General features: G+C 42.3%; 1 protein-coding gene across 2 annotated transcripts in view; it reads right to left on the bottom strand.

Moving 5' to 3' along the window:
- The window catches only part of mgat4c (mgat4 family member C), a 104,465-nt gene that overhangs the window by 26,250 nt on the left and 58,765 nt on the right, over window positions 1-19,450 (bottom strand). For both annotated transcript variants that reach the window (XM_070972588.1, XM_070972589.1), the window contains one exon: window positions 17,952-18,035. The gene's annotated coding sequence lies outside the window, so the exon portion shown is untranslated. The remainder of the gene's footprint in view (window positions 1-17,951; window positions 18,036-19,450) is intronic.

Raw genomic sequence — 19,450 nt, 5'->3', positions numbered from 1 at the left:
TCTAATCACTGCACATCTAAAAGCCCCTTAGCAAGCCAGCCTAAAAATGTGAGCACAAGAAAAAAGAAGTCAGAAAATCAAATAAAGTAATGAAAGGATGTGTCCTAATCCGGCTTAGATGTCATAATTTGTGTTGGCAGGAAAATGTGTGCCTTAGCAGTTTCACATTAGCATTCTGATAGGATTTCCTATTGGTGTTGACAGCGAATGTGCTAATTCTTCTTCTTCTTCTTCTTCAAAAAAGCATCATAAGTTTTTTTTCCCCAAACATTCTGATTAGGCTTCATATTTGTGAAAAGATAAATTTGTGCTTTATTAAGTCCCTTCATCCCATCCCCCTCTTTCTGCCTCATTTGGTCATGATGACAGTTGACAAGCCCCGCTGATTTTTTCATTAACAGCTCATATCGTCACCAAAGCGTTGGTGGTACATAGGAAATGAGAACTCATATCAATATCTCACACACAATGCATCTCAAGCAGACACCGACTCTGCCACGTGGTCCCCAGGGGTGAGCTATTGATCAGCCTGCATTATCATTATTGATCTACAAGCTGAATCAGGAGGGGCGATCAAAATCAGCCACTACTTAACTTTATCTCTTTATATCGAAAATCCCAGATCCTGCACTTGCAAGAGGTAGTGTGAGCGGCCAAAAAACATCAAAAAATTCAATGTTTTCAACATGTGAGGTGTTCATCCCTGCTATGATCTCACTAGAGAATCCTTGTATCAAAACAGAAGATGTAATTATAAGACTCATCAGTGCAGTGCTTGATTTGGTTTTCCTTCAGGTTAGTGTAACAGGAAGTTAACAGGATTGTTGATCTTCATTTATGACACAGCATCTGATACACAGGCATGCACCTGGGCCTTCGAGTCAATACCAGTATCAGTTTAAAACCTTTCATTAAGGTAGGTATAACACTTCAGTGGCTACCTTATTTTCTCCTTTATCTTGAAGGCTGGAAGGTGGAAATAAAGCACTAGCGAAAGCCTGAGCTCCATGTGGGATAAAATCTATTCTCTATTATTGCACTGCCATTGCTTGAGGGCCGTCAAGCTAAAGGTAATGGCATTGCCTGTGATAAATTTATGGCTGAGCTGCTCCATGTTCCATGAGGGATATAACGGGCTGGGAATTGTCCAGATTGTTGAAGTCACAACTAAAATGACAAATGACCCTCCAGTGACAAATCAACAACGTCATTTACAATGTCATTCAAATGACTAAGTGTGCTCTAATGGCAGTCAGTGCATTATATATTTACACAATGCTGCATGAATAGACAGGCTTGTGAATTGTCAAACTTCCTGAGTGATTGTAAGGAAGAGAAAATTGGGCGGTGCAGAGATGATTTGTGTGATTCGATTCAAATGCCTGGAAAACCTCTCATGATAGCTACAGGATGGCACATGAAGGGCAGTGAACCAGCTGGTTCACAATGACAGAGGTCCTGAGGCCTTGCTGCAGGATCCATATGGACCATCTGAGTACCTTGGTCTGCATCCTGTTCATTACACCAGCTCTCAGATTGGACACCCTGACTTTTCCTTAACACGCTCGAATTGGGTTTCATCCATTTGTTCTCTACTTCTCACCAACCCACTCTGATTTGTGAGACTGTTCCATGCAAATTAATCAATACTCACGGCTGAAGCAAGTTGGCAGAGTTTCAGCGGAGCTAAGCTAATAGGGCACTAAAGTGGCTCCACACTTCCATCTTTTATAGGGCATAAGACCGTCTATTAAAACAGGACATGGCTCCAGCAGGACCTAACTTTTGTCATCACGTACTAAATAATAATTGGTTTACCAAAGGTTAATTGCTCAATAGATAGTAAGCCATTGGAATTTAATTGTGCTGTTAAATGCCTCAGTTGTAGCCCATGCTTTTGTAATAGCTCATTTGACTAGGAATGAATGGAAAAACTGTTTGGATCCCAGATGACTACTAAAAGTTGCTAACGGTTGCAAAGAGTCTGTTCAGATTTGACATTGTGTGTATCAGCGGTTGATTCTCTTAATAATAACTTGAATTTCTCAAGCTGAAAAGTCTCAAAGTGCTAACTATCTTTCATTTATTAATTAAACACTTTCCATGATTTTGTTTTTCTACCCCTCCAGCTTTTCGTCTAGTCTTAGCATTGGTAGATGTACAAGTCAGCAAGATCAGCTGCACGTGGGAGCCGTCTCTCCCTCAGCAGATAATGGGAACATTAAAATGCCAATCTGGGATTTTGTGAGTACATCCGTTATGCATATTAATTATTATATCCCTCATCACTGTATGGGTTGTAAGGTAGATGGAAAATATGCTCTCTGCAACCTTTTTTTTCTGTCAATCCAAAATGCAATAGACATTTCATACACATCTGTTTGACCTATGTTTCATCAATGTTTGCAAACAAGATAAAAATACATAATATAACCATAATTTAACTGACAGAAAAAGACTTTCTCCTTCCACTGACCTTGATTCATGCATCAACAGGTAAATTATTCACTTTGACAGTGAAAAATATTCTCCTTCCCTCTGTTGCATGGCAGAAGTTTAAGTTATTTTTTGTGCAACCATTTTGTTTGTATTATGCATGATTTTATATTTTTCTTGCATGATCTTATATTTTGCCTGCATGATTTTATTATGTTTTATTGCATGGTTTTAGTTTGAAGTGATTTTGAGTTTATGTGTTACTTCCGGCTGGGGTATGTGTCATTATGTCGATAACTTGCACCTGTGAAGTGCTTTACCGCTGCATAGACTGACCAATAGGACTGAAGAAGGAGCGGCAAGCAACCAACTGGGAATGAGGAGGAGGGACTTCACGGGGTGCACACAGAAACAAAGGGGCGAGAGGGGAGCAGGTGGAGCGGGGGACCACATGGTGCGAATATACGAGCGGCGAGCGCAAACAGGAGGACGTCGATACCGACACAGCAGGCAGTGGGGAGACCAGCAGAGGTGGCGGCAACAGCCAAGCCAAAGGAGTCTGGAGAGTTATGACGCAACCTTACAGCAGCAGCAGAGTGAGGAGCTCTGCCTAGCCGCGTAAGTACCCTTCGGGACGTAGTAACACTGTGTTGTACACCCCCCACTGCCACTGTGGTTGATTTGTTCCAGGTGTCCTGGCCGATGGTCTGTCCTCCTACAGGGTGAGACAGAGGAGGAAGCCAAAGAGCGGTGAGGCGACGGCCACCGAACCACGGGCAGGAAAGCTGCTGTTATCGGGTCGAGCCGTGGGTCTGAATTCTGAGAATTTTAACAGATTTTAAGACGTGAACTGAAGACTGTTTGGCCAATTTTAAAGACTGTTTAAAGGACACCTTTTTATTCTGCTTGTTTTTGAAGAGAGCTACTGACGTGTTCCGTACTTAAGGGCGGATGGTAATAAAAAGAAAGGCAGTGTGCTAACCGAAAGTTGTTGCGGCCTCCTTGGTTTAACATAGTGCTCACCACTTGATTTTTAAGGACCAGTGCAAAGTTTATAATAAATCATCAATCCTCACTCTCATTACCTACATCACACCTCCATTATCCCTCTGTTTGTTGTTAGATTAAGTGTTGGGTGTTTAACATTGCACTGTGCACACCGAAAGATAAAAGGGATGGAGAGGTACAGTTACATATTTAGGACTATTTGCCATTTGAAAAATATGTTTTCAACTGCTAAAGCCACGCCAAGGGAATTTCAAGGCACATCCTGTCAAGAACACTACCTAATGGAGGCTTTATAAATTATGAGGACAACATCCATTCCTGCTATCAGCTCATTTCAAAGTGAAGGCTGGCGAGGCAGAGCTGTATCAAATGAACCTGGAGCAGACGTCTCATTGCTGTTTATCAAACATCCCCTGGCAGGTCTGCTGGAATAGCAGACTATCAAGTCAACTAAAACATAATTACTTTGTTTATGTACTTCCTCTGCCCTGTCTCCAAGGGCAGATGTGACCCAATTATAACAACTGAGTGACAACTGACTCATCATTTCGCTAATACAGTCCGTGCAATACGAACCCAGTAACTTGACGAATAAATCTTCAGATTGTTTTGTGGCCAATGGGGGGCAGAAGAGCTAAAAACAAACTAAGAAAACATATTAGCACCATTCAAAGTTTCTAAATCTATTAGCTAAAAGTTACACACACTACTTTTATCTATGTTTTGGTCTCCACCTCCTTCAGTGTAGCTGCTAGGTGTTTGGTCCTGGGCAGGTTGCATACAGCTGGTTCATCAGGATTCTTTTGAGGAGCCACCTGCCAGTTGTTGCTAAATTACAGGGTTTTTGATGCGGTGAAGCCCTTTAGAGCAACAGAGCTGGGTGATAATTCTTACAGGGTTTCTCACTGTGAGAGATTTCAGTAATTTGATTCAATGTAAATATGACAAATGTGGATTGATGTGCCGTTAAATATCTAGTACTAAAAACAACAACAAATCTACAATATTGACAAAAAATGTCTTCAATTAGCATTTTAAGTTGAAACATTTCATTTTCATTTCTTACACACTGAGGCTGTTGAATGATCAAACTTGAGTCGTATCTGGCACATCCTCCGAGTGCAGGTTGCCGATAGCACTGATAGTAATTTTCTTTATGTTGCTGATGTATTCTGCTCTAAGTGACATGCGTCATAATTTTCCTTTGTTCCCTGTGCATTATTGCTTGTAGTGTTTTAATGATAAAAGCAGTTTCCTCTGTGGTATCAACACAGTCTGTCATACAGGTGAATTTTCATTTTGCTACATTCCTCTCTGAATTCCTCTGAAGGTTTCCCCCCAAAGAAACCCCTTCCAAGCTCGCAGTGAAGCCAAGACTTCTGTCTACATACCCTCTAACATGTTGTCGAGGCAAAACAGCCCCCCTGAGGCCATGCACATGATTGTAACTGGTGAAATTAGATTAACAGTCAGCTTCCCACTGTGTTTGTTGTGAGAGATCCTGCTGCCAAACATTTGACAAGAATGTCACACAGAAAACCTCCACTACTCTGGCGAAGCTGCCAGCTCTGGCATCTGACCCCTCAGTGCGTCCGAGCAGCTACAAGTGCTTTCCATCTCCTCTGACTGCTCAACCTGTCAATCTGCCTATTCAAAGGTTTCCCCTTTCCCCAGGAAAAGCTCATTTTCCCTTCCCCTTGGCCCAGTCAGTAAGTGTCACTTCAGTTTAGATTTCACTGCCTCCCTGCAGCCTTGCACTAAAGCTCCTGTGGAGGGATTTCTGTCTGCTGTTGTGGACCTGCTGTCCAATTAAAACTGTAGGGGACAGGGGATTAAAAAACTACTTTCTGCTGACAAGCTGGGCCTACTACGCCTCTGTCCTACATCAACACACAGCTCTGAAACTGACTTCACGTTGAGACTTTCAGAAAGTGTACTTAAACCAAACAAGCTGGAAAATAACATTTAGATGAAGCAGATAACAGAAAAACTCACAGCAAATATATCCCTGACTGGTCACATGGACAGATTTTAACAGTGCGTTGACTGGATAGATTTTTTTCCCTCTGTTTTTAATTGCTCAATGCTCAGATGTCCTCTGGTGAGCTGCCTGTTTACAAGAGTCCCGTTGGCGTGCGGTCTGCCGGCATCACAAAGGGGTTGAGTCTTAATACAGCCTGATGCTTGTCTAGCTTCCAATCTGCTGCAGATTGCAGGCCTGTCTGTGAGAGTAATGAGAGACTGGTTCTGCCACAGAGATTTCCTCAAAGACCGCTGGATTAGGAATTCACAGGAGCCGCTGCCTCTGCAAGACGGCAACCCCCTTTTCTCTGCAAATCAATTCCAATTTTGCTCTCCATGTCGATATCCTGCTCATTGCTCCCTTTCATTCAGGCTCACTTGCTGTTTCCCATCATGCAGCTATGTTATTTTGGTTTACTTGCAAACAACCTTGGTGGTTGTTAAGAGGCAGGATGACTACCTTAACCAGGAGTATCTGCTGTACCAATCTATTCAACAAACTACCTCTCAAATCGCTAATAAGTGGGAATCACTTCAGCCAGAAGTATTTGGTGATGTTGGACATTTCTTGCCTTATAGACAGTTAAAAAGTTTTTGTTCTGGAAGAAAGTCCCTGAAGTTTTTTGTATACTTGCCACTCTTCTGCTACGGATATCTCGTGGCATTTTGTTGGTGTATTGCATTTTTTTCTCTGCCGTCGCATCAGTTGTCAGGTTACCAATGTCAGTGAGTGAGAACACGTTATTGCAGCAGAGAAATTGCCAGAAGCAACATATTAAAACAGGGTCACAGGCTAGCTTCGCCCCAGGCTCCCTGTCAAATTTTGGTTTTGATGTAAAGAGTATGTTTCAGATGATGGTGAAATGCGTGTGGAGAACCCTCTCACCACAATTAGAAATGTCTATTAAAAAATAACCCCACAATTTTGATTTGTATGTTTGGCAGAAATTCGTGATGTGAAATTGTTTGTTCTAGAACAACTTCTGTTGACTGGAGTCATGAAGACAAGAGCATATCTCACACTGATAAACACTGGATCAAATCAGTGAAACTCTAATACTTTGCTCTCAGTTTGGTTTTCATTGGACATGGAGGACAGCATGCACATATTGATTCAAACATATGAAGATAGATGCAGTGGATTTCAATATAAATACACACACTAACCTCAAAACCCTCACTTGGAACTTGACTGCGTCAAAGAAGTCCTGACTTTCAACATCTCCGAATACCACATCTTGTCCTTTACTGGCTACCACTTACTTCCCCAGACACAGAAATCAGTAATTGGTGTACCATATTTGTAGGATGAAAGGATGTGGGACACTTTTGGGAGTGACATTGGTGCAAAAAGAGCTGGCCAAAGTAGCCCTGAGATGTGCGGATGCGTCTGCTCTCAAATGGCGGAATGTAGCTATCAACCCCATAATCACAAAATTGTCCTCAACAAAGGCAGCCAATGCTTTTTGTCATCTCCTGTAGGTTATGAGTAGCCGAGTAGAAAATTGCCTGGCATGGGCTCATAGTTACGTTCCTGCTTCTGTATCACCTCTGCCTGATTATTTTGTTTGCTGAAGCCCATTTCTGGGCCTCTGACTCACCAGATTTCATCAAATTTTATGGATGGTAGCTTTTATCACAATAGCACTAATCACTCCCACTTACACATGCTACAGTAATGCAACATTAAAGAGACATGACATGACGGGTGGGAAATCTCAAAATGGATGTGAATTATGATTCAGAACAAAAGAGCAGAGGGACTCCAAATGAAGATAGTGTTGCAAAGTACCCTGTAAATGGAAAAAACAACCAATGACATGATTCAGACTCATTTTTTAATAATCCACATCCTTGACCTTTTGTGGTTGGCAGAGCAGCTTCAAAGCAAAATAACCATTTATTAAAAAAGGGGGCACATACAACCCCAATTCCAAAAAATTTTGGGACGCTGTGTAAAATGTAAATAACACAGAAAGAGATCATTTGCTAATCCTTGTTGACAAGTACTCCATTGAAAACAGTAAAGAGACAATATTTAATTTAATTTAAGGTCTGATCGCATCACCTTCATTGATTTTTGTAAATATCTGCTTATTCTGAATCTGATGCAGCAACACATTTCAAATAACATCTTATCTTATCTTATCTTATCTTATCTTATCTTATCTTATCTTATCTTAAAGGGCATTACGACACAGGCTTAGGAACACTAAAACCGTTGTCAGTAAACGTTTTGTTACATTCTGTTTTTATGTTTTCCACATGTATTTTTTGAGAATACATTTTGTAATAACAAAACTAATGCTGGAAAGATATTATCAAAAAAAGGGCATCAACTAATTTACAAAATGACCCAGGCAAAGACAAGACTGCCAGTATCCAGAAGGTGAGTCAACCAGTAACCTCTGTCAAAGGACGAGATTTCCTCGACAAGAGGAGCAGAGCAATGTGCACTCAGTCCCAAATGCTTTGTCTCAGGAATACCTAATGCACTGCTTTGCTGGAGAGAGGCTAGATAATAAAGCTCAGTCAGGATCAGTGAAGCCGGTCTCCACTGACTCTACCCTCATTGTTGGATGCCTCGCTCCCTGGGAGTCGCTGTACGTTATCAGTGATCATCAAAAGCACTGTCAGGAAAGTGTGGAACTGGGGCTTCCACAGGCTGTCCGAGACGCTAGACACATCCAAATGAGACAGGCTTATTAATTCTTCAACAGCCACACGGCTTCCTTTTCCCCAAGACTCATTTTGGTACATTTAAGGATGATAAAAGCTCAGCCAGGGAGCTCCCCCGCCTCTTTCCGGTGTCTCTCTTTTTCTTTCTCACACATACATCATACATAATGCAGGCACATGCGTTCAGCTGATCTCAAGAAGATATTACTCCTTGCTTTAAAATAGCTGTCATGTCTCAAAGTCTTTTGTACGAATGGAAATAAGGACATTTCAGGGACAAAAATTAAACAAAAGCACACACAGTGAAAGCTGAGGTCTGCAGCTACGCCTTTCTGCACATAGACACAATGTGTCTCTTTCATGGCTCAGCTTTCTGCCTTTTCCTTCTGGCAGTGGCCAAATAGTGGAGTCAGACAGGTCTCCAGTAATAAATGTGTTTATGATTGATATGCCCATATGCCACGAGGACCAGTGCAGGAAAAGTTCATGTGCGCTCAGCAAAACCATTCCCACGCAGAAAGTTTGAAAGAGAAAACTCGACTGTTGTCGAGGTTCCTCTGATGTGGTTTGCTGTTCAGCTACAACTGTGACATGTGAGGGAGACAAAGTCGTTAATTCTGCAAAATGAAGAAGACAATTTCTCTCCAAATAATGTAAGAATGGTTTCACTAAGAGAAAATGGAATCTCACACAATGAGAGTAGCTTTAATGGGAGGGAACAGAGGAGGACAAAGCCTTGAAATTCATTACAACTTTTTTGCATATTCTCTCTATTGCTGCACATTGGATTATATGTGGAACATCAAAAGCTTTAATCATCTTAATTACCCCTACATTTGCAAGCAGGGAGGCTCCTTGAAACCAAAGGAAAATGCAAGTGTTTCTGTGGCAAAACTAGTCGTTAAAATGCACATAATTTGAATGTTATATGAGAACCTTAATTGGTGAATTCATGGTTATCAAGGGGCCTCCTTCATTACAATTCAAGAGGCTCCTTCGTGGTGGCCATATTTTCACATAATGAATGCGATTCTTTTACTCCCTCAGTGCAATAACTAATTGCACAGACCTGCTGATTGCCCCCACGCCACCTACACACCCCAAATTAATATGGAAAGGTTTTTTTTTTGTTTACAGCTCGCAACGTGAATATGTATCTCTGTTCACTCCTGACATTTATACAGTGGGTGTCCAACATTCAGCTATCATTGATTGATTAAAGCAACTCCATATCAATCTGATTATAGCAACACCTCAACAAGGCTAACTGGAAGTTGATTTTTTTTTCCCTTTTGATAACCAGTTGATCAAAACATTGCAAAATTCTCTTTAAAAGTAAAGCACCTACAAGACCAAAAGTATTGAAGGAGTCTGCTTCCTTAACACTTCACAAAATAAATGTTTTTCATAAAGGCTGTGTACAGCTGTTCAGAACAGACCTGGCTTGAACACGAGTTAGCTCACACCATTCTCTTTTGGAGTAGGAAAAAGGGAAAAGCAGAGTCTGATGTTTTAATTTTCCTTTTGATCAAACATGGCTCATACATTCTGCTTTCACTTGAATTCTTTCACTCAGCAAAGTGGACATGAAAGCACTCACATCTCCGGTCTTGCTGATGGTAAAGTGACAAAAACTAGCATATCATAAAGTCTGAAAATGGCAAGTGTCCAGTGCCTGAAATTATTGAAAGAACCGTATCTCTGATGGTCGTAGTTGGGTGTGGTCAGCAGTGTGGTCCATTTCCAAATTCAGCATTATAAAGGAGGACCTACAGGTTCCACCGATTTCCAGGATTTGTTCGATGCACTGCCAATTGTGGTACATGTGTACTGTACATTCATGTGTTTTTACACATTAAGACATTGTGTAATCACTGGATTTGCATGAGTGACAGGATGCAGTTCAGTCTAAGTCAGGATTTGGTCAGATTAAGGCAGTCTTGGTGAATCAGTGGCATTAGTCTGATTATTTTAATCGCAGTAAGGATCTAATCCACAGCTAAGAGAAGAAGTTGACCAAAAATGTTTTGGTGTGTGTTCACACTAAATCTGCAGCTAAATCCGTGCATTCTGTTCTTGGTATGTGTACACTAAGTGGCAAATGAATGCAAACCCAGTCAAAGTTGTCCACAATTTCATTATAATATAAATAGAGTTGGATATTTTGCAAGCATTTACATTCAAGTGAATGTAAATGTAGCCACAGATAAAAGGTCTGTGAATAAGGGGGCAGCCTTAGTGAGAGTCATGCCCTCTTGTCTCAGGAGGGCGTTGGATAATGTGGCCGGGCTCACCCTGAGGTGCAGGGGATCTCACTACAGGGCCAGATGACACTTGTGCAGGTCAACTCTTTCGGGCAAAAAGCCCAGTTGACTTGTTCAGTAGAGCTAAGCCAGCAGCGACTGCCAGGGGGTTAGAGGTTAGTGTAAGCCGCTCTGGGCCACCACAGCCCACTGACTCTGAACAGCAGGGTCGGCTGTGGGGCTGCAGGACCCCTCTGCTAGGTGAAGCACCCGAACAAAAACACATCCGCAAATGTAAAAAAAATAAAAATGAAAATAAAAAAAAAAAAGATAGGGAAACCCCTTCATGAGGATTATAGTTGCTTCCAGCATCGAAACAGGGTGGGATTTTGTTGGCAAGTCACACAGCTTAAACATAGATGTAGATTTTGAAAAGCACAAGGTGGTGGAGGAGTATTTCATGGGGACATTGTTGTGGTTTCTCTATCTTTCTGAGATCTGCTTTTCAAGAAGACATTATCATTACAGCAAGACTGCATGAGCTGTCCCTTAATATGCATATTTCCTATGCTCAGGCATCCTATAACCACTGCGGCAGAGACACTGCCGGTATGCATGTAATTTTCATATCTGCTCAGTGGCTGGAAAAATACATTATAAAATCTAGACCAAACACATGTTTGCCGACATATTAATGAAGCCCCAGTCACCAACAGAGACGGCGCAGCTATACTGATACATCTCTTTAGCCCCGAGCATGCTAACAGCAGTGTCAATTTCTTGACTGAGTCCCTCAAGGCTGCTGGCACAGACGATACTTCAGTTTGAGGAGTTGGGGGTTGGAGGGTGGAGGGCTCCTCACTCAATGCCGCCTCTCCGCATGAAAAGATAATTGTCTTCTCCTTACCCAGAGAGATGGGTGTATTTCCATGACCTATACTAGGTACTCTTCCCCTCTCTTGCACAGCCTGAGATGTTACAGTGGTTTGCCGTAATTACTTTTGCTGATAGAGGTGAGAGAGGACATTTGCATCAGATGAAGCGCCCAGTGGTTGGATCTCCCAACTCGCCATATGCAGCTTTTAATGTCACCGTAATCTCTAAAGGTTAGCACTGGCAGCACCACTGTATATCTCCACAACTCGCTGAATCAGTGGTTTGGAAATAGGTTTGACATTGAGTTCAAGCAAACGCGAGAACACACATATGGTCACAAAAACATGCACACACACACTCCCACAAACACAGAGAAAATACCTTGGAAGAGAGACGTTGTGCATCTTCACTCAATCTGCTTTTTTGTTGTTGTTGTTATTATACCCTAAGACTTGGTACAAGAATGGCAAGGTCAGGTTGGGATTTCTTAACACAGCATCTCTTTAGTGATGCTAGGAGGCTGCAGAGATAAGCATATCAAGTGAGCGCTCCTTACACCTGTTTTGTCAGAGGAGGTTTACACCTTTAGCATCTGCTGTAATTTGTGTAAAGATTTTTGTCACCCTGCATATCTGTGTTTCCACCACAATCAGGAAATTATGGCAATTAACATACCTGTTAAAATGTTGATATTTTGCAAAAAAATGTCCACTTTTTACGGTTATGTTTAGCCACTGGCAGCGTTTGGTGCTAGAGAAATATTGTGGTATTGGTTTAATAAAGATAAAATCCACCGTGACTTAACACACAAGGTGTTCACCAACATTTCACCTAAACCAAGGTCTTTCCCTAAACGTAACCAAAGTGCTTTTGTCACCTACATGCAAATCCTGGACTCCAGCTAAAGTCCTGAGCCCTCTTAGCTCACCATCCACTTGCCAGAGACTCTGGTGCAAGAGTGATTACATTTGTCACCACAATGTACTTGGGAAAACCACTTAGTACTATACATACACAATTTCTAAGAGACGGGGTTGGCTCCAGACACCACATTCATCCATCCATCATATCCAAGTCTGTGTCCCAGTGATCTGATGATATCACTGACACACTGTATTCATTTTGGCTGGTCTGTGATGAGGACTCCGATAACAAACCACCTCTTCACTTCAAACCCGGCATGCCGTTCTTCCCAATCAACCCCCTCCAGTTTTCTCTGTAATTATCCAGAGCGCAGTGAGGTGAGATGTACTGGCTGACGGCTGACCGGCTCACAGGGAAGCACAAAACAATGCTCTGATCATGCCAAAACATAGTTTGGTTTTGTTTCTGAAGTAAGAAGTGAGACAAGCAGCAGTGCTCAGCATTGGAAAACCCTGGCTGTCTTGTTTCACAGCGCAGGTAAAGCATCTCAAATGGGTATTATGTAACAGAACATGTTAATAAAAGCAAGCTACTCACTTGTTTTTATAAGGTTAACCAAAAGGCAGAGACCTTAAAAGGATCTTGCCAGCACTGTATTGTAGAGTGATTGCCTCAAAAAAATGATTAAATATTTAATAATCAGTCTGGTAATGAAATACAGAAGTACATGTAGAGACAAAACATCATCATGCTTGTTTGCCTGATTTCAAAATGCCATATTTACAGTTGTGTGCAGCAGTTGCACACAAGTGCACACTTAATCAACATATTCAACCATCAAAAGTAGAACCAACGAAACCACTTACAAACCTCTGAAGGCTGCAATTTAGATACGTCCTTGGACCCACTTAACAGTTGTAGACTGATGCTGCAGAGGTGTACAGTCAAGAAAACCTGCATATCTCTCTCTTTGTGCCATTGCTTTTATTCCTCCCCATCTCCCACTCTAAGAGAACGATTCTGCCTGCCATAGTCTCTAAATCCCACACCTCCCAGAGCATACGCGTCTGTTCATCACACTTTCTCCATTCTCCTCTGTTTTTTTTGTTTCTGGGATTCTGGTGACATTTTCAAAGTGCCAGATCCTTGCCTTGAGACATTGTGCATGTGCCCACACCTCTCCGCCCCCCAAAATAGACACACATACGCACACACAGAGCAGATAGACACACTCCTCGCCTGGAGCCAGGCCCCTCTGTGCTCGTCTACCTCAGAGAAGCTGGAGCTTGGCATCGAGAGGAGGCTCTGGTGGATTCTGTGCTCCGCCTGCCAATGCTGCTCTTTTGATCTGCAGCCAGCTGATGACAGATCTACATTAAGCTCATAGTGTTCTCTCTCTCGCTCTGCTTCTCCTCTCCTCCTCCCTGACATGGGGGCAAAATGTTACTGTAAGTCCACGAGCATTGGCGGGAATCGACATCCCGTGGGGTCGACACTGTGAGTCTCCTCTCACACCAAAATGAGAGAAATATAGGATGTTGAGTGGGCTTCCAGCTTGTAGAAAAATACCATGTGGGAGTAAGCCAAAGATAGTGTCATATCAACAATCCAGGGGAAGGCTGCACACATCTCTCATGTCTACCTCCACGTTTTGAGGGAAGAAAGAAAATCAACCCTTTAATACACTCACGCTTATTGTTAATTTCGTGATGTAGAGGTGTAATTATTTTCTGTTGTATCCACTTTTGTCTCCCAGCTGAGAAAGGAGAGGTTAAGTGTGTCTGCTTATTTAAATTTACAGACACTCACTAAGGGACTGTGAGGCTGCAATTGGTGCAACAATGTATGTTTCAACATTGTCTGTGATGGATTTCTCTCTGAGTGATTGCTGAGTGTGGGTGATGAGTCTAGACAGAAGCCCTTGGTTGGGGCTAATGTGTCAGACTGACAGCACACTATATTTCATAACACTCCATTAGCTTTACCAGAAATTTCCAGGCATAGGAAAGTACATCATTACAGCACTTAAGAGAAAGAGGAAAAAAGAAATCTTAAGATTTGATGGCAATTTATTTTGTTGTGCGGTGATTAGGTCTGTAGCTGCCAAACCACAGAGCACATTGTTCTCTAAGTTAGGCATCCTCCTGGTACAATTCAAAATTAATTTTAAAGCTGTACAAACACGATGGGTTTGGGACAAGTCTTCTTCTTCTGTGACTGCATTTTTGGGAAAGAATTTAGGAAATTTGAGATACATATAAAGCTAGCATAATTTCAGAAGAAGGAAAAATGCTGACTGACAATCATTCAGAGATCCTCACAGAATACCCCGCTTTACAGTGTGAAAGGAGATATTCTATTCAGGCTGCTTTCTAGCTCCCACACAGCGCAGTGAGTATCTGCTGCTCATGACCTTAACAGAACCCACCACTCTTTAATCAACTGCGGTGGTCGGCCGAGTCAATTATCAAGTTGCTTGCAAAATAGGCGTGCAGAAATTGTACGCAACTACCTGAATGTTTGCATTCCTGTATGCATTTATCCAAGTGATGCGTGCTTGTAAAAAATAATGCACTATACCAGAGTGAGAGCAATTACATAGGATGCATGGCTAACAGCTGCTGATGAACAAGGAGTGACGGGTGGCGATGGAGCCTCACCATTAGAAAAACACAGCCAGCTGTTATTTCTAAAGGGGATCATCTGCTTATTACTGCAATATCCAGCAGGAATAGCTCACCGTCGCATTATTTAGCATGGCGGGTGGCTTTGAGTGAGGTGCGACTTTGTGCTGATAGGTGAAAACGCCGTCTTTTCTGTTTTTCGCCCGTGCTGTTTTCAATCATTTTTTCCCCCCAGATACCGTGATAGAGAGTATAATTTTGAAGAGGAGGGAAAAACAGCAGACAGCATTCGGTTGCAGTTGCAGCACACCGTATTGTTTGTTTGTCAGTGCAGAGCTGTCTTTTCATTCAATGGAGCAATGCTTTTGTCTGGGCTGCAAATTGGCAATCAGCCTGTCACGTTACCATTCAAATGGTCACGGTAAAGCTCCTGTGAGGAGGTCATGGCCTGTCTCAGTGGAGGAGAGAACGCTATTATGCTACACTCTTCACCATCATTTACTGTATTTTGGTGGGCCGTGGAGAATGTAATAACCTTGTGATTTCAGCTGCATCTGTATATTTAATCCATTTCAATACAGCAGAGATGGATATATTTTATGAATCTTTCTTTTGCAGCAATGCCTTAGTCTCCCCAGACACTGGATCAAAGTCTCATGTATCAGGATACACGAGATGCGGTGAAAATGAGACAGAACAAACGTGTGTGTAAACATAAAAGTGAGAGTGCATGTGGGCCAAAGAGGGAGAGCAAATGATGGCAGCTACACGCTTGCTGTGAATATGGACCTCGTACCTAGCACACATACCTCTGCATTTAGTGGCTGCACTGCTGTTGGGATTTGGCATATATCATCAGCGCATCTCTGGTCAAATATCGTACAAATGTCAGCTCAAATGAATGCACACATATCTTTCAAGCCCTCTGTGATTGTGGCGCTTCACAATTCAACAGTCATGCTTATTTAGGCAAATGTCAGACCAAAGTGTTGAAAATGACTAATTTGACTCCCCTCAACTGTTTCCACTGATGCAGTTTACTCTGGCTTTGCATCAGAGTCACTGTAGACTAAGGAGTGAACTGCTTCTTAGTGGGGCTGATTCGGAAAATTTGGGTCAGTTTTAACCAAAATTCTTCTTGTTCATTTTAATGTTGGAACTCTTGCCAACAGGAATCATTTCCCAGTTTCAGGGATGTGTCGTTTCATTTTTTTGGGACAAGCATGTGCTAATTTCCCGCTCTTACACAGGAGCCTGCACTTGCACACGATGTTCCTTCAAACCCAGCTCCTCTAGACTTCCCTGATTTGAAGTCTAAGCACACAGCCTCGCCCTGAGCCATGCTGTCCTGTAGAAGAAACAGCTGTTTGCATGAATCTTTAATGTACGCCCACATTGGCATGCCATTGAAGCAGATGAGAATGTGGAGGATCACCTCGATCCCTGATTTAAGCTGTTTCAAGTCCCAGCCGTTTCAGAATGTCAAACGTCTCATTCACTGGAGTGCACCACTTAAAAATGTTATGGGCTAGAAAAACGAAAACAGCTACAGCAGTTGTGATGCAGAGTTCCTTCATCAGTATTGAATTTATGGGGGCAAAGAAAGCTAGAACGGAAACCACTTTTTAAAATGCAGAAAGACGAAGCATTGCATAGCCTTTGTCTATCAAGGGGATGGGTTCTAATCACAATCACAATACCTGTGCCAATTTTTTCCAGTATTGATATGTGCACCATTTAGCAAATATTAAAAATCCTACCGCTTAAAGTACTTGCAGCACTGTCACCTGCTCCATTTAAATAAATCTATTTATAAAAAAAAACTACAGAAAGATAATTTCAATATTTGACTTTTTATCAGACGGACACAACCAAGCCTGACTCAGGATATAAACAAATGCAAATGCAGTAATACATGTCAAATGACATGAAATGATCAAACTGGTCAAAGTTTCAGTGTTCTTTAGATAAAAGAAACGAAAAACTGCAACTACTAATTCTCTTGGTTTTCAACTACAAATTTCTTGGAATCTGTAATTTGGAAAGAAGACTTTTGCAAAACAATAACATGACATGATCTCATCGTCAAGACACTATATTGCATTATAAGACAATATATCAAATAATATCAAATCACTGCCAAAAATACTCATTTATTTAGTCGCCTCCAGAACGATTGGTAACAGTCACGCCATACTTCTTGCTTTTACCTACAAATAAAGACTGAAAAGTGATCTTGATGAGTTTCTAATTACAATAACAGAAGGCCATATACAGCTGCAGACCTACCCTGTAACACTGAGGTGATGAATTGACTTCATCTGTGCGCGAACCAATAATCAGAGAGGCTGGCTGGCTGGCAAGTGAAACGCCACAGCATACTGAAAAAGAGTCAGACACACACACAACCCACACACACTCTGCTGTTGTTCTGTCTGTGTGTTTTGTAGTCTTAATTTAGAAGGAAATTTAGAGGCCCCTCTGGGTTTTGCGTCTCACCTAAAGAGTAAGTATTTTCTTTTCTTCTCACCTTGTTCCAGCACTCTCATATTTGTCTGCTAAAAGCACTTCAGTGAAATAAGCTAAAAAGTAAACACAATAAGCTGGATATTCTACCCCACACAGAAGAGCAATGTGGCTGTCAATGTGGTTGCGGGTTTACAATTGTTGTGCTTGGCGAATGCTGTCTGTATCACACAAGTGTGAAAGCAATAACACCACCAAAGTGCAACTGTTGGCGGTCAATATTTTCTCTCCCTGATAAACCCTCTGGGCAGGAGTGTTCCTTCGTCTAGCCAACACAAACACAGCTTTGCAGTTTCAATCTGTCACAGTGTGTGAATATCGAGCCAGAACGAGAAAAAATATAAAAATCTAAACCCTTGTCTTGCCACTCTGCATTCTCAGTTTCACAGAGAAATCATCCAAATATGAAGTTTAAGGATTGCCTGAGATAAAGTCACACTCCTCGTCAGTGTCAACAGGGTTAAGAACAGCTCCCTGCTAAAAGCAAATTAGTCTTCATGGTGGTTGCGCTGCGACTTTGATTCAGTTTACCTTTTCTAATGTCACGTCTCTGCAGGAGACCGTTTTATGGAAAAGCAATCTGAAGCAGCTGCTGTGAACTAGACACAAAAGTATAATCTCGCACAAACCACATTTCTCTGAAGAGGAACAAAAAGAGAGAGAAAAGGATTACCTTGTAAAAGTCAGATGTGCTTGTGGGAGAAAGTCTGCGGGTTGATCTGGATGGGATACATGAACACGTCTTCCTCAGCTGTATCTGGGAAACAAACAGGACCCAACATGCCAAGGTTACTTCACAGCTGCGAGGCTTTCCAGTGCTGATCACACATCATTTACAGCATCTAACCGTGTGCAGACATCAGTGTATCGAACTGTTAGTGATCCATGCAGCTCAGATTGATGCGAACACAAGAGTGCGTGGGAAACACAAGATTCACAAAGTTTGCACACACACTGTGCTAAGTTATAGCACCCACACTCACCCACAGAGAGGCACGTTCACACAAACACACAGCCAACAAGCCTCCAATTCCCAAAGCAGCTGTAGACTCAGCAGACTCTGTTACCCAGTGGCTTACTTTTGAAGATGAATCTCCAGAGCCCCCTGAGGAAAACAACATTGCCAGAGATGTCCAGGAACGTTAACTGTCGCCGTCTCTCTCCATGCTCAGACACTGATGGCTGTGATGTGAAGGTGTGGTGCTCCCACACTGAGGCAGGGTAATTGGCTAGAGATGATGGGCCATAAACATACATCACAGTGGCAGCGAAGCGCCAAGCAGACAGCTAACTAAGGCTCTCTTTCTACTGCGTGCCTCTTGTTTGTCATACGCACATGCATGCGGCCACCGACACACACACACACACACGCTGCTCGTTGTCTTCTCCTCCCTGGATATTCACGCTCTTTGAACACATGGGCTGGCCCACCATTATTATAATAGAGAGAAAAACCCCAGCACTCCCTTCCTTCAATCTATCACCATAAACTCACAACGGCACACAGTGTATTTCCTGCACGGACCTTTTCACCATTTCCTTGGCATCGTGACTGTAACCCAGAGGATGCTCTCTTGTGCCATTATCCATCCACTGATATATAATAGGCACTACCCATTTAAAATGCATCATCACCATAACAGATAGGATGCCCTCTCTCTCACCATTACTACCACCACACAGTGGTGGATAATAGGCTATCCGTTCCTGCAGTGCTATCACCACGGTGCAGACTTTCCTTCCATTACCATAACACTTCTGTCATAATAAGCAGGGAGAGCCTTCCAGTCATGACCACAGCTCTCAGAGAGGAGGTCAGTCGTGTCAGACTGTTTGCTCACACGCTGGTAATTGGGAGAAATAAGGCTGAGTGAGGAAATAGCACTGGAGCAACCCTTTCTTTTCGGCGGGTTGCTGTGCGAGGTAGCGTCTTGCTATGATCCAGCAGTGCTGCTGAGCCGTTTGACATGTTTAAAAAAGCAAGGAAATAATAAGATATGTGAAGCTAATTTGGCTCGAACAACTGCAGCTGTGCGCACCATCTCACGATGCAGTGGTACAATGGATATGATACAGCATGCTCTGTTCGGCATTCTCTAACACTGTGACATCAATAAAATCCACTTCATTCATCTGATCTCCTTTCTTTTTTTGGGGTTTCCAGATTTCAAA

This window comes from Chaetodon trifascialis, chromosome 10 (genome assembly GCF_039877785.1).
Source record: "Chaetodon trifascialis isolate fChaTrf1 chromosome 10, fChaTrf1.hap1, whole genome shotgun sequence".
NCBI classification, from domain to species: domain Eukaryota; kingdom Metazoa; phylum Chordata; class Actinopteri; order Chaetodontiformes; family Chaetodontidae; genus Chaetodon; species Chaetodon trifascialis.
This window is presented reverse-complemented; position numbering and strand designations above follow the sequence as displayed.